The sequence below is a fragment of the Armigeres subalbatus genome, chromosome 2 (assembly GCF_024139115.2).
Source record: "Armigeres subalbatus isolate Guangzhou_Male chromosome 2, GZ_Asu_2, whole genome shotgun sequence".
Taxonomy (NCBI): Eukaryota; Metazoa; Arthropoda; class Insecta; order Diptera; family Culicidae; genus Armigeres; species Armigeres subalbatus.
Genome location: NC_085140.1, coordinates 137,475,617 through 137,491,340, shown reverse-complemented (window position 1 = coordinate 137,491,340; position 15,724 = coordinate 137,475,617).

Genomic DNA, 15,724 nt, shown 5'->3' with positions numbered 1-15,724 from the left:
AAGGAATTTCTTCAGAGCTTCTTCCAGCAATTCCTTTAAAACATTCTTCGAGAATTCTTCCAGAACTTCCTGCAGGAATTCCATCGAAAATTCCTTCATGGGTTCTTTACGAAATTCTTTCAGTAATACCTTCGGATTTTTTCAGTGTTAGTTGTTTAATTTATTTGCTTTAATTTTTCAAAAATTCAATTAGCAACTTCACCGAAGACTATTTCATTATCTTATTAATTTTTAATGAATTTCCTGGAATAAATCTAAGAAGGAATCCGGGAGGCTTTTCGAAGAAACTTTTAAAGAAATCCCTGGTGAAATATTCAAAGGAATTCTTGGTGGAGTTTTTTTTTTAATTATTCAGGGAAATTTTTTTGAGGAGCTCTTAAATGAATTTTTGGAGAAGTTTTTGAAGAAATTTCTGGAAGGTTTTGTGCAGGAATTTCTAAATAAATTTCCGAAGGCATTTTTAAAGGAGAGCCGGAATGGATTTTCATAAATAATTCCCGTTTGAACTACTTTAAGAGATTTTGAAAGTATTTCTAAACAATTTCCCACAAACCGCGTAGGCCGAATTTTCACATTTTCAAAGACTAAAGTCTACGTGGTCGGGGTTCAGCCAAATCACACCAAGCGCCAACAAAAAATTACCGATTTTTCTGCTCAAACTTTCGTTTAGCAGATTTAATTTCTGTGACTGCGTGGCAGAATGAATGATAAAAAGAAATGTCAACCGTTCCCGTCCCTGTTCAAACCTAACAGAATCAAACTGAATAAAATCCAACTCAATATCAACGAAATCAAATTAAATCATCTGTCCATAGCTCCTGAAACCAAATCTCGAAGCCAATTAATTTAATTTCTGTTGGATTTTATTCCTCCTAGAGGTGTGCGCCACCGCCACCGGCACTCTGTCATGCATCTGAATTATAATTCTTCATGCCGGTTCAAATTTGTGGAAAACCCAAGAATTTTCAGAATTTCTAGTTGAAATTCCGAGAACGTCAAGTCTACATTCCAAAAAGTTTGTCGTAGAAATTCCTTAGAATTTCCCGATTTATAACCTTCAAAGTTTCCAGGTAATACTCCAAAGAACTCTCTGTGATAATTCCGATATTTTTCTTGAAAATTCCATTCCGTTGAAATCTCAAGATTTTTTTCTAAATTCCAAAAGTTTTCCTGTTAAAATGTCGAGTAATTTTCCGTGAAAAATTTGAATTATTTCCCGTTGAAACCATGCTAAAGGTTTCCTACGATATTTTGACATTTCTCTTGCAAAGTAGGAGCGATTTCCTGATGAAATTTTTAAAAAAATCCTATGGACATTCCAACGAGTTTTCCAGATAATTTTCGGTGGAAATTATGGAGGATTTCAGTTGAATTTGTGGTGAATTTATCGTAAAAAAATAGAATAAATTTTCATGAAAATTACTAATGCTTTCTTACAAGAATTGCAATAATTTTTTTGTGAAAACTCAAAGAGTTTTTGGTGGTAAATTCAAATAATTTCTCGTGAAAGTTTTCAAAAAAAAAAATTCCATAGATAATTCCAAAGAATTTTCATTAGAACTGCCGAAGAAATTGCCGTTAAATTTCGAAGAATTTCGCTAATATGTATGTCCAAAGAATTCCTCACGAAAATTCCAAGAATTTCAGAAATTAAGAAAAAAATGACTTCTCAGAAAATCTTCAGTGGAAATTCTGAAGAATTTCTCACGGAAATTTCGGAGAATTCCCCTTACAAGTTCCAAAGAATGTCTTTTGGAAATTCCATAGACTTCTTCTTGGATATTCCAAAATGCTTCCTTTGTAAATTCTAAATAATTTTTCGTCGAAGTGTGATATAATTCCCCGTGGAAATTCTAAAGAATCACTTGTAGTTTCTAAAGAAGGTCTTGCCGAAAATCAAAAGATATTTTAGTAGAATCTACAATGTAATCGATGTAATCCAAGTGGAAATTTTGAATTTTTTTTGAAATTTTTTTGTAGAATATTTTGGAGAATTTTCGTGCGAAACACAGAAGAATTTGCTGGTTAAAATCATGATATTTTTAAGCCGTAGTTCAGACTATTACTCCAGTGACATCCATAAGAGATTCGAGAGATTATTTCGGTAAAGTCTTGCAAAAAAACGGAAAAAACTAAAAAAAATCAAACAAGTGAACTTTGCACAAAGCTGCTGTATTAAATGTCTTCCGAAAAAAAAAGAAAACAGTCTACGTAGACTTTTTGTATACCCCCGCCCCCTTAGTAGACTGACGTAGACTTTTTTGAATCCCCTCCCCCTCAAGAGTCTACGTGGTTTAAGGACAACCCCTAAAGGAATTTATTAAGGAATATTTGAAGGAATTTCCGGAGGAATTCTCAAAGGAATTTATGAAGAAATTTCTAATAGAATTTCAGAGGAAATGCCTACTGATATTTCTGAAGTAATTCCTAGATTTCTCCAGGATTTTTTTTGTAATTCTCCAAAAAATCCTATGGAGATTCGTCCAGGAATTTCCCCCGGAAACGAATTCCAGAAAGTCTTTCGAAAATTCTCTCAGCTATATTCGGAAATTTCTCGCAGAAATTAGTTCGGAAAAAGTTCCTTCAGAAATTTGTTCAAGAAAACCTTGGGAACATCGTTAAGGTGTTTTCCCGAAAATTCCTCAAGAAATTCTTCTAATAACTCTTTTGGAATTCCTTGAAAAGTTCTAGGACGAAATTTCCTTAAGAATTCCTGAACAAGTTCCTGAAGTAATATCCGTAGAAGTCCCTGCAGGTTTTTTTTTTTCAAAGTAACTCCTGAAGAAACTTCTGACAGTCTTAGATATCTCCGAAAATTCCTTTGGACATTCCGTCAAGACTTCGTTCAGAAATTCGGATATACCTTCTGAAAATCCTTCTTTTTGAAATATCCACAGATAATGTTTTAGGAGTTCCTTAGGACATTGTTTCAAAAATCCAAATCTCTAAAAACTCCTTCAGAAACTTATTAACGAATTGCTTTGGAAATTTCTGTCAGCTTCGGAATTTTGCTTTGGAATTTCTTTAAAAATCAATTTGATATTACTTCGGAAATTATGTTTAGTAATTCCTCTAGGAGTTCCTTAGCAAGTTCCTTGACAATAATTGCTCCTGAAATTCCCATAGGAATTCTTCCAAAACTACTTTAAGCAATTTAATAGAGAATTTCTCAGGGTAATCCTTTGAAAATTCCTCCAGAAAATTCTATTGTAACTTCACGAAGCTACCTACAGCCACTGACAAAACTAGCTCTGTACACATCGTTGATTCGTCCAGCCGTCCTGTACGGCCATGAATCATGGACGTTAAAAGATGCAGCTTATCAAATTCTCAAAGTGTTTGAGTTGCAAATACTGTGCTCAATACTTGGCAGCGTGGTGGAAAATGGTAAATGGAGCAGATGAATGAATGAACCACGAGTTAAACCAAGTATACAAAAATGCAGACATAGGCAGGTTGATAAAATAAGACAGATTACAGTGGGTTGGGCATGTAGTGTGTATGCAGGAAGAGATGCCAGCAAAAGAACTTGCAGAGAACCTGGAACAGGACGTTGGCTCTGGGGTGTGCAATCGAGGAAGATGCGGAAGCAGCCGCTGATGCATTTTTCAAATACCGTTAGGTATTCCTTCGAAATTTCTGTGGGGATTTGCTCAACATTTTCTTAAAAGGTTCCTACTACACTTTTCAACACTACTTCAGGAATTTTCTCGGAAAGTCCTTTAGAAAATTCTCTTAGGAATTCCATCAGAAAATAGTTCATTCTTTAATAAATTTCCGAATGAATTTCTGCAGGAATATTTTATGTTTTACTAAAGGAATTTCCCAAAGAGAACCTGAATGGATTATTCTTTCTAAAATAGAAAAATTCTGCAGACATTGTCATAGGATTTTACGAAGGAATTCCTAATGAAATTTACTGATAAATGCCTATAGGATTTTAAAAAAATCCTAGTTTCCTCCAGAAATTCATTCAGAAACTCCACCAAGGCATATTTAGGCAAATTTCACGAAACAGTGAAGCAGGATTTATTGTTAACATTTGATTAATCAAAATCAAAGAGTAACAAAATAGTGGTAATTCAAATAACATTTTGAAATCAGGTATTGATTAGTATCGCCGGCAATTGACTATTATGAATGAGCTGTTTGATGATCGGCAAACGGCAATTTTAATCCTCTGAAGTCGGTTTTTATACGGGCGATTCCTACCGTGCAGGGTTCGGATTTCTCACTCACTCACGCGACAACTGATCACTCCACCATGCATTTTATCCGGATAAATTACAGTGCGATAAACTCCGGCACAAGCGATGGTGCGAAAAATTGTTATCCCTCTTCCCATGTTTCGCGAAAATCAAATGCTGCTTACTTTGCTTCTCCAAACTGATTGCATACGACGATGCGCCACCATAAGAAGTAGGTTTAATAGAGCAGTTTTTCTATTTGCTTGCAATCGGTTCGTGTGGTGGTGTGGTTATAGTGGGCGCTCTACACATTTTGAAATTGTTTTGGGTTCGAATCCCGCCTCGGACTTACATTTTTGTGAGTATGCTTTTAAAACTTATCTGGAGAAGTGGCGAGGTGGAAAATTTGAATGCCCAAAAGTTAATTATCCGGCAAGCCGGCACTCGCGAGTTTATCGCCTGTCATTCTATCCGGATAAAATATTGTGTGAGAACACTTGCTCAAAGGAGAATATGGAAAAATTGCACTCCGCTGTTTGGATCAATCCTCGGTTTTTATTCATATGAGCGAGAATTCCGAAGCCTGCTACCGTGTAAATAAAACGGCGTAATCCAGAAATCCGCGGTAAAATTGATTTTTTCAACCATTTATTTTTTCATCAACGCCGGTTCACGCCGCCGCCGATAAAAGACAACGGCGCGCCGCCGTAACGCCGCCGCCACCGGGGCAAAAGTGACCACCACGCCGCCGCCGCCGATGATATGACCGGCGCACAGGTCTAGTTTTGTGGGGTTTGAGTAAGTAACTTTCAGCGTGTGATTAAACATTAACACCTTAGCGTGTCAATTGGTGATCAGCAAGCCATGACTCGTCCTCTTCTTGTCAGACCTCCGCGACGTGCACACGCACCGACGGAGAGCTGATGCCACAGCATTTTCGTTTCGTCCATTTGGGAGCTACACATTTTGGCGATCCTGCCAGTTAATTTTTTGGATTCTGATGCTGATTTCAAAAGGTGAGTTGCATTCAAGCGGGTAATGTGCTAATTAGTAAAATATTGGATGGTTTAAGGACTACAAGGAATGGTGGTTTGTATTATCACAAAGGTGATTGGGAAAATCACGAAGCGTGTCGGGACGACCGCTGAAAAATGGATTGTGGTTTGGAAAATCGCAAAGCGCGTCGGGACGACAGCTGGAAACGGATTGTGGTTTGGAAAATCACAAAGCGCGTCGGGACGACCGCTGAAAAATGGATTGTGGTTTGGAAAATCACAAAGCGCGTCGGGACGACAGCTGGAAAACGGATTGTGGTTTGGAAAATCACAAAGCGCGTCGAGACGACCGCTGAAAAATGGATTGTGGTTTGGAAAATCACAAAGCGCGTCTGGACGACCGCTGAGAAACGGATTGTGGTTTGGAAAATCACAAAGCGCGTCGGGACGACAGCTGGAAAACGGATTGTGGTTTGGAAAATCACAAAGCGCGTCGGGACGACCGCTGAGAAACGGATTGTGGTTTGGAAAATCACGAAGCGCGTCGGGACGACTTCTGGAAAACAGATTGTGGTTTGGAAAAACACAAAGCGCGTCTGTAAGAACGCGGGAGAACGGATTGTGGTTTGGAAAATCACAATGCGTGTCGAGACGACCGCTGGAAAAAGAATTGTGGTTTGGAATATCACAAAGCGCGTCGGGAAGACCGTTGGAAAACGGATTTTGGTTTGGAAAAACACAAAGCGCGTCCGGAAGAACGCTGGTAGACGGATTGTGGTTTGTAAAATAACAAAGCTCGTCTGGAAGACCGCTGGAGACCGTTTGAAAATCACAAAGTGTGTCGAAACGACCGCTGGAAAACGGCTTGTGGTTTGGAAAATCACAACGCACGTCAGGAAGACCGCTAGAAAAAGAATTGTGGTTTGGAAAACCACAGAGCGCGTCTGGAAGTCCGCTGGAAAATTTATTTTTGGAAAATCAAAAAACGTGTCTGGAAGACCGCTGGAAAATGCATAATAGTTGGGAAAATCACAAAGCGTGTCTGAAAGACCGCTGGAAAACGGATTTTTTTTGTTTGAAAATCACAAAGCATGTCTGGACGACCGCTAGAAAACGGCTTGTGGCTTGGAAAATCAAAAAGCGCGTCGAAACGACCGCTAGAAAACGAATTGTGGTTTGGAAAATCACAAAGCGCGCCGGGTAGATCGTTAAAAACGGATTATGGTTTGGGAAATCAGAGAGCGCGTCTGGAAGTCCACTGGAAAATCGACCTTGGTTTGGAAAATTACAAAGCGCGTCGGAAAGACCGTTCAAAAAACGGATTGTGGTTAGGAAAATCACAGAGCGCGTCTGGAAGTCCGCTGGAAAATTGATTGCAGTTTGGAAAACCAAAAAGCGTGTCTGGAAGACCACTGGAAATGCATAATAGTTTGGAAAATCACAAAGCGTGTCTGAAAGACCGTTGGAAAACGGATTTTTGTTTGAAAATCACAAAGCATGTCTGGATGACCGCTAGAAAACGGCTTGTGGCTTGGAAAATCAAAAAGCGCGTCGAGACGACCGCTAGAAAACGAATTGTGTTTTGGAAAATCACAAAGCACGCCGGGAAGACCGTTAAAAACGGATTGTGGTTTGGGAAATCAGAGAGCGCGTCTGGAAGTCCGCTGGAAAATCGGTCTTGGTTTGGAAAATCAAAAAGCGTGTCTGAAAGAAAATGGATAATGGTTTGAAAAATCACAAAGCGTGTCTGGAAGACCGCTGGAAAATTTGATTGTGGTTTGGAAAATCACAAAGCGCGTTTGGACGACTGCTGGAAAATGATTGTTGTTTGGAATACAAGAGGCGTCTGAGAGACTCCCAAGGTGAGTGCTGATTTTGGTTAAAATAAATTTAGTTTGATATTTATATTTTCGGCGGCTTTAGTGTACATGAGACTACCTAATAAACAAGTTCTAACGAAATCTGAGAGATATGGAAACTATCGTATGCTACAAAGTTGTTTGGGAGGCAAAATATATTATCTTGAAGTTTTTAAGTATGATATCTTCTTCAAATATAATATCTCTGAGAAAATTTAGATAAATATCATTTTTTTTGGCCGTTGTTCCGAAGTTTAACATCGAATGGTTGAAGGTCAGCATGATGGTGTTACTATACACGAGACTGATAGTTTGATTGACAGAATAAGATATTTAGATTATTGCTGCAATCTACATGTGGTCGAGTCCATAGTGCGCACTTGTGGATGCTTCAGTGTGAGTACCGAGATCTCGACAACTGATCACTACTGGCGAACATTAAATTGGTGTACAGCGAGATGCTAAAGAGAAAGACACAAAAAACAACGTCGAAGGCATGTGAGATCGCATTACGTTGATTTGGAAAATTTATTCACAATTATTAGTCGCTGAGTTGCTATACTAATCACTGTCTCTAGCTTCTACTGTAAGTAGAAAATTACTCAAAAAAAAAAACGTTTGTTCGTAGATTTATAGTCTTGTTGTCGCAGTGAGCCAAATGAGGTTGGAATAAAGGTACTAGGGAAACATTCCAAGGTGCAAACTAGACGTAATGTAAATTGTGGCATAAGTTGGTCAATGAAATTAATCCAAATTAAATTTTAGCTTGAAGCTGCGCTTAGACTAAGCTGATTTGAAGGTGTTTGAATTTCCTAGTATCGTCTTCCCAACACTATATGTTCCTAGAGAGATCAATATTATAACACTAGGTACTAAACATTTGAACGATACAATCTATTTATTCCCTTATCGTGGTTCTGCGAATAAAAAAAAACCACGATGTTAAGCCAAGTTTATTTCGGTTTGTTTCGATGTTAAGACAAGTATAATCGGTTTCTCAAAGGCAACATAGTTAATCTTCATCTTCGTGTCGCGCATACAACTTAGAAGAAAATTATTGCGTCCTATGCTAGAAGATTTTTTTTGCTTTTTTTATGAGAGAAGAAGGGGAATGTGGGGTTTGAGTAAGTAACTTTCAGCGTGTGATTAAACATTAACACCTTAGCGTGTCAATTGGTGATCAGCAAGCCATGACTCGGTCTCTTCTTGTCAGACCTCCGCGACGTGCACACGCACCGACGGAGAGCTGATGCCACAGCATTTTCGTTTCGTCCATTTGGGAGCTACACAAGTTTGGAGTGATCATATAGCCTTTCGGCACAACTTTGTTGTACGAGAAAAAAAAATACGGGAAAAGTTGAATATATTTTTTTTATTTTGTGTTATAATATCCATAATAATACAAATCTACGTAGCAGTCTACAAGATCCTCAACATGTCAATCCCTTCCAGCTTGTTACCATTTATCAATCTGAAGTGAGTGAACAATGGGGAGGACTACAGTTTTGTATAAAAAAGAGCTTTGAACCATTAACCAGAGCCAGAGAATTCATATAAATCAAATATTACAAGAAAGACAAGAAAGCAAAAAGAAGAAATATGACTTCATTTAAATCAGTTCCAGTAGTTCGGTATAAAGGGCAAGATTTAAAAGAGTGTTAACTTCGCTTAGAAAATGCGTATAAAAAATAACATTAATTATGCAAGCAATTTGTTTTTCAAATCAATGCTTTTTCAAAACCATTCGGGATCCCTAGCGACTATGCAGAATCTGGGTCCGATTGGTTGCTTCCTCGCTTCCCGCATTGCGTTTCACCATGTATTCCATTTGAAAATTTCTTATAACTATCTTCCCGGAAGTTCCTCCAGGAATTCGTCTCAGAAGTTTGACCGTTACTTCAGAGATTACTCCTTGAAGTTTCTCCAGAAAAGATTTTTCTTCATGAATTTCTATTGGAAATTCTTCCTGGAATTTCTCCAAGAAGTTCTTCTAGGAATAACTCCCGAAATGTCCTTCGAAATTCTTCCCGGAAGTTCCTTTATGAGTTCCTCCCGAAAGTTTCTCCATAAATTCTTCCCAAAGGTTCCTCCAGGAGTTCCTCGGCAAGTTCCGCAAGAAATTTTTCCGAAAGTTCCTCCCGGAAATTATACAGAATTTCCTCCAATGATTCCTCCAGAAATTCCTCTCGAAAGTTTCTTCACAAAGTCCTCCGGAAGTTCCTCCAAAAATTTCTTGGGAAAGTCCTCCATGAATTCCTTCGGAAATTAATACATGATTTTAGGATGTTATTCCAGGAAGTTCTCCGAAAGTCTCTCCTGGAATTCTTCGTAAAATTTCTCGAGGGATTCCTGGAAGAACTTCCGGAGGAATTTTCGGAGAAACATCCGGGAGGAATTCCTTTTGAAGGACATTCCAGGAGTTATTTCTTTGAAGAACTTCTTGGAGGAATTCTAGGAAGACTTTCATAGAGGAATTCATTAGGAAACATTCGGTAATAATTCCTGAAGAAACTTCAAGGTGGAATCCCTGAAGTAACTTCCGGTTGCAACTTCTGAGAGGAATTCCTGAAGGAACTTTCGGAGGAAAATCCTGGAAGAACTTCCGGGAAGACTTTTATGAGAAATTTCCAGACGAAATACTTGGAAAAACTTCCAGGCGGAAATCCTGGGAAACATCCGGGAGGACTTCCTTCATGAATGTCTTATATGGAGGAAGAAATGTCTTATTAGTCTTATTTGTCTTATTTGTCCTATTTGTCTTTTTTGTCTTATTTGTCTTTTTTGTCTTATTTGTCTTATTTGTCCAATTTGTTTTTTTTAACCTAATTGTTCGCTTCACTCTGAAATCCTGAAACACGGGTTCCCGTGTCAAAACATCAGGTAAATAATAAACTCGTTGTGAACATAGTAAGACTGAGTAGCCGTTTAATAAATAGAATTAAACATACAGTCGATCCATCATCGGTAAAGTTCTGTGTTCCTTATTTCCTATTTTTGAAATTTAAGCCGTGTACAGAATGAGGATCGTCTAATCTATTCTAACCGAACAATTTCATGCAACGCGAAATTAATATTCCGAACTGTGGGAACACGGTCGTCGGTATCTGTATTCAAAGGATGAAAAACTGGACATATTTTCGAAAAGACGTACGAGTTATTGCGATCATTGTGTTACCCATATGAACTAAGTGATCACAGTAGACAACGATTGCTGCTTGACGTTTTTTTTTTCTGCTGCTGATAATTTTTATTCTTGATCCGCCAAATTTTAAAATTTTGCAAGCTTTTTTCGAAGCAGTTGATCCTTATCAAACTTACAAAACTTCAAGATTCAAACCATTTTTATTTGCTTTACACCGAATATGAAGAAGAAGATTAAATTCATTCTACCTCTGTCTCTGGAAGCAACGAAATTCGAGGGATTTTGGCAGGACCCATCCAGCGGAAATACTGCCTAAAATCAACGAAACCATCATCCCAGCGTCGTCGGTTGTCCGTTGGGAACGAGCGAAATAATCATTTCTCCAAAAAGGCTGGCATCGTGGTGCACTGGAGTCCCAATGAATGAACCTGTGAGTTGGGAATTATTGCCATTGGACGAAAAGATACGGATAGAGGTTTGGTATGAAAAGGATTTATAAGTTACTGTTTCGGTAAGTTAATGCTAAGGTAAGTGTTTTTAAATTCATATTAGATCAAGTATATACAAAATTATTTCGATTTGTCGGATAATTTATGATTTTTTTTTTTTTTTTTTTTTTTTTTCTTTATTTGAGTGATTTTTAACTAATTTATGATTGACTGAATGACTTACACGGTAACCTTATTTCAAGTTATGTGTATGTTATTTCTTGTATTGTATATGTATTGCTCTTTTCTTTAATCTTTTCCGTATTGGAACCATATAGAAGAGATATAGTTTTACAGCAAGTGTGCGTTTTCTACACGCTACAGTTGCTCCATCCGCCAGAAAAGCCTATTAGCCGATACAATTTAAAATTTCCCAACAGTCTGATCTGATCAGAATGCAATCATTATATAATTGAATAATTGAACCGGTAAAATAATCAACATATCTATTTCAAATCCAACATATAATCATCCCGCATCCAGTGATTCTCTATTTTATTTAAAAATGAATTTTCTCTAAAATCAAATCTTTTTGAACATCCAAAATCACACTGACGTCATATACAGTAGAATACACACAGAGGGATCCAACTGTTGTTGATAATCATATTAGTACAGTATAAACGTTCTACGCTGGTTTCATACATAAAACACTCATTAAAAGGTGAACGCACTTCATGTCAACTTTATATCTTATTATCACAAACATCGAATATCATAAATATTTAATCAAGAGATACACAAAAAAACTCATTAAAGAGTAATTTAAGACGACCAAAGTGCAAACAGGACCCGTTGTCTGGCTATCAACGCTATACTTGAAATCATGGCCGACTTTAAACAGCAATCAACAATGTTTTATTCATATTCAAGATTTGCTACAAAATATCACCATGTTGTGGTCAATAGCTGGCTGGATTCGCTAAAATGTACATAACATTTGGCACACAACATATAACGCCAACCGCCATTCTTCATTGTAGTTTCCATAATTATTCAATAGGTAAATAATCCTAATAATAATAATAAATCCCAACCACAGAGAAACAGACGTCGCACTTAGAACAATGCAATCAAAATCATTGTCACGGAATCATTATCGCCCAATTCTAAAATCACTGTGTTTGGACAAGCGGCAACCAGATGGCGGTAGTGCGTAAACGTCAAACACAAGCAAAATCGATGGAAGCGCGATTGACCATCTACAAAAAAATAAATCCACCGTTAAAAAGGTGAACGATGGAACATGTGTTGAGTGCGACGTCTGTTTCTCTGTGTCCTAACGAAATGTAGAATGATACACAGTTCAACACATCATTTGATCGTGACTCTGTTTTAAAGTGTTTGGTATGGTAAGCATTTTATGCAAATAAAATGCTTGAAAAGCAACAAACCGCCAAAAAATAGTAGGTAAAAAATAACTGATATATTCCTCCTGATATTTACAAATATAAACCCAATGCTCTCTCATCTCCCTAGATAACTCTGAGTACCCATCTTGTGTTTTTCGCTATTTTTCCGAATTGCTGAATTTTTTCCGATAATCATAAATCATTACTGCAAATTATTAATTTTAAATGCATGTTATTTAACCAGTCATTCTACCTTATACACCGAAAAAGTTTCAAAATATAAGTTAATCAAAGAATTGTTAACCCAACAAGGTTCGTTGTTATAAATACGTTTCTGAACAATTATAGGTCGATTATTTTCCTGATTTGTGGTCTTTGTAGGATTATACAAAAAGAAAGTATGTTTTAAAAATAAGTTAAGTGTGTATGAATATTCTGTCTAGAAATGGTGTGAGTAACGTTGTTATGTAAAGTTTTTTTTTCTTGTTTTAAATAAGTTGTGTATGAGTTTTCACGGGGTTATTGAGATAATGCAATATATCACGAAGCTATTATAAGTAAATACGATAGATTTTTATTATCTCATGAAATAGTGCCTGAAAGATTGTGGTAAAGTGCGCGTCGGTTCGGTTCGAGTTACGCGATTCTCGGTATGCAAAAGTTACCTTACTTGCGAGACAATCCAGGTAAAAATGAAAGTTGATACAGTTTTTGAGAGTGTGCCGGTTCGGTCGTACAAGCGCGATCCTCAGTATGCAGAAGGCCGGTGGCATTGTATTAGGTTTTCTTTGTCGCGATACCATGATGGTGAAATAGTGTTTAAAATAGTGTTCACTTTAAAAGTAGAACGGTCTCGAGGCCACAGATTTTTGTGTTTATTTAAAACAGAACGGTCTCGAGATCACGGAATTTTTGTTCTACTTAGTGCGGTCAGTAGTTGAACTAATTAGTGCGCGATAGTCAAACTACACGTTTTACACAGCATGCCGTTTACCAAGACGAACCCCGCTACATGTCCTATCCCATATCTTCCAACATCCCAGTGATTTCTCGTGGAAGTGCAGATGACTCGTCGGCTTCCATCAAAGCGAGTATCACGTCAACATTTTCCTACCCATTCCTTAATTGACCTGCATTCGGACACGGCCGGCGCTGGTATTGCTTTATATTAGGTCACCAGTTTTTACACATTGAGGACGATGTTAGTCCCAAACATCATCTGTTGGTTCTCTGTGTAATTACAGCTGGCCTGGCAATAACGGAGTAGCAACCGTGGGCGGTCAATCATGCTCATGCTCATGCTCATGCTCATTGTGTTACCCATATGAACTAAGTCTCATGTTGTAGTGGTCGCAGTGCCACGGCTGTTCCTGGAGGATTTTGCAACGGATGGCTTACGCGCCACCTCCGAAGAGGACCACCCGTCGTGTTAGTTTGCCCGGCTATAGACTGGTTAATGAACCAGTCCGGAAATTGTTCAACACACCAGGAACATGCGTAACCGACCACCCACACTCAAATTGTCTAACCCACGATACCGACAACCAAACTCTTACAATTCCGACCAACGAAACCCAGCACACTCCCAAATCCTATCACGTGTCCACAGTATAAAGTTATCATCACTGGTAACAATCTTCCCACCACATCTTTCCCTCTCGCTTCGAAAGACGAACAATTCGGATCAACATACGCGGACAGACAATACTATCGCGGAACGTGAAATACACTTCAGACTCTCTCAATCACATCTGACTAAGTAACTAGGAACTACAATTTACAGAAACAAAAAACATAGTTTATTTCGGTAGGACATTTTTATAATTCGCTTCAAATCATATCTCTGGGCCGGCCTACTTAGTCCCCTTCACTTCCCTAGCTTGTGCGGTCTTCTACTACTTTCTCTAACTCTAGCGCTTTTCGGTGTCACTTGTCTTGCTTGCAACGACTAATTCAAATTGGCCATTTCAGCCACTGCGATGGACTCCGACTGGAGACGGTTCGCCTATTTTCGCTGACTACAGCACACTCGGAACCGCGAACGGGTCCGGAAAAAAGGGCTTCGTCAAGGCGGGAAACCTTGAGTCCAGATCGTGGCAAAGGTTGGCGATGGCGACGAGCAATGGTGATGGCGTGCAGGAGGTGGCTTGTTCAAAATAAAGACAGCGAAGGTTGTTGACCCCGCAGATAGGTCATTGACAGAATAAGGATACACTAATAATACTCAATTCTTGGTATGATTACAGTCGCACAGCTCACAAAAAACTCTACCGCACAATCTACAACTAGGCTAGCCTATACGGGGAACACAGAAAAGATTAATTAGCCTGTCGAACACTTTACGTTTAAATTCACGAACCAATTACACCACGGAACAAACTAAAGGATCGCGCCCTTCTTTCACCACGGTCAGGATCAAAGAGAACGAGTCGATTGCAAATAATCCTCAGATTAACGTTCTTTGGCAATGTAACCGGAAATTGAAGTGCGACGGATTACGTTGACCCTGATTGTAAGAGATAGATTGTAAACATCTCCCTCCCATTCGAAGCGGTTTGGTCTGCTACTCATATTCCCGATTACAAGTCGAACCCTTTCTTATTGCTCGGATTTTATGTAACGGTGTCACGAATGGTGATCCACTTCAGGCGTAGCAACTAACCTCTTCACGCAACGTTATATTTAAATTGCATGCAAGTCTGCACCAGCTACACGGTTCGTTTTATTTGGTATTCCATGCTGTGTTGTATCGAAATATACGAATTTGAATTAAGTCTTTTTTCAAATCGGCCTAACTGATTTTGACCTTGATTTTTGGAATGGCGACTGTGTTCTTAATCCAGCTTTTTACGCTAGCCATAAACTTAATGAGGGGTGATTCAAACATGACATATGCTGTGTACAGAAATTTGGGAAATTAATAGCAGCATCACAGTAGCCTTGAATTTTGGATTGTTTTGTTATCTGTCATAAATTTTGTCTAACGGATGAATGCTTACAAATCATGGTAACATAATTTGGGTATATCATTATTTTATTAATATTTTCCATTCTAGATACCATATGAACTATACGAATTCGCATTTCGCAATGAAGTGTTTTTGTGCCAAACAGTAGGAAACTAAAGCAACTGGCTATGGAACGGTTCAACCATTGCAGTGAAAATGTTGTACCCCATTATAATTTTGCTCTGTTGATAATTATGTTCTCAATACTGCCAATGAGTCTGATAAAAAACCGGTGAGATAGATTACTCTTGCATCCTCGACAATCTTTTTTTCGATTGGCACCACGAAGATATCAATTGGAGCAGACCAAATTTTTCGAAAGACATTTTTCCAAGTACATTTCTCAGAACCCTCAACGGCAAATGAATGAAATACGAAGTCTGAAAACGAAAAAATTAAAATACAAACACATTGTCTGAAGTGCCTTATAGCGAAAGCATGTTCCTCAGCATTAAATGGATAGCAAAGAAAATGGTCTATCTGCTAGATTCGTAACTCGATGAGGTTTTAAACCATATCCCTGTTTCCGTCCCTAAACCAGTCAAAAGCTTTTGCGAAATTAGTGCCATCCTCATTCTTACAGGCCTGTTGTATTGTAGGAATATGTTTACAGAATTTGTACGATTCTTATTGGCGAATAAATGTAAGTTAAAAATTTCAAAGTGTAGTCCAGTCTATCGTAATGCTTATATT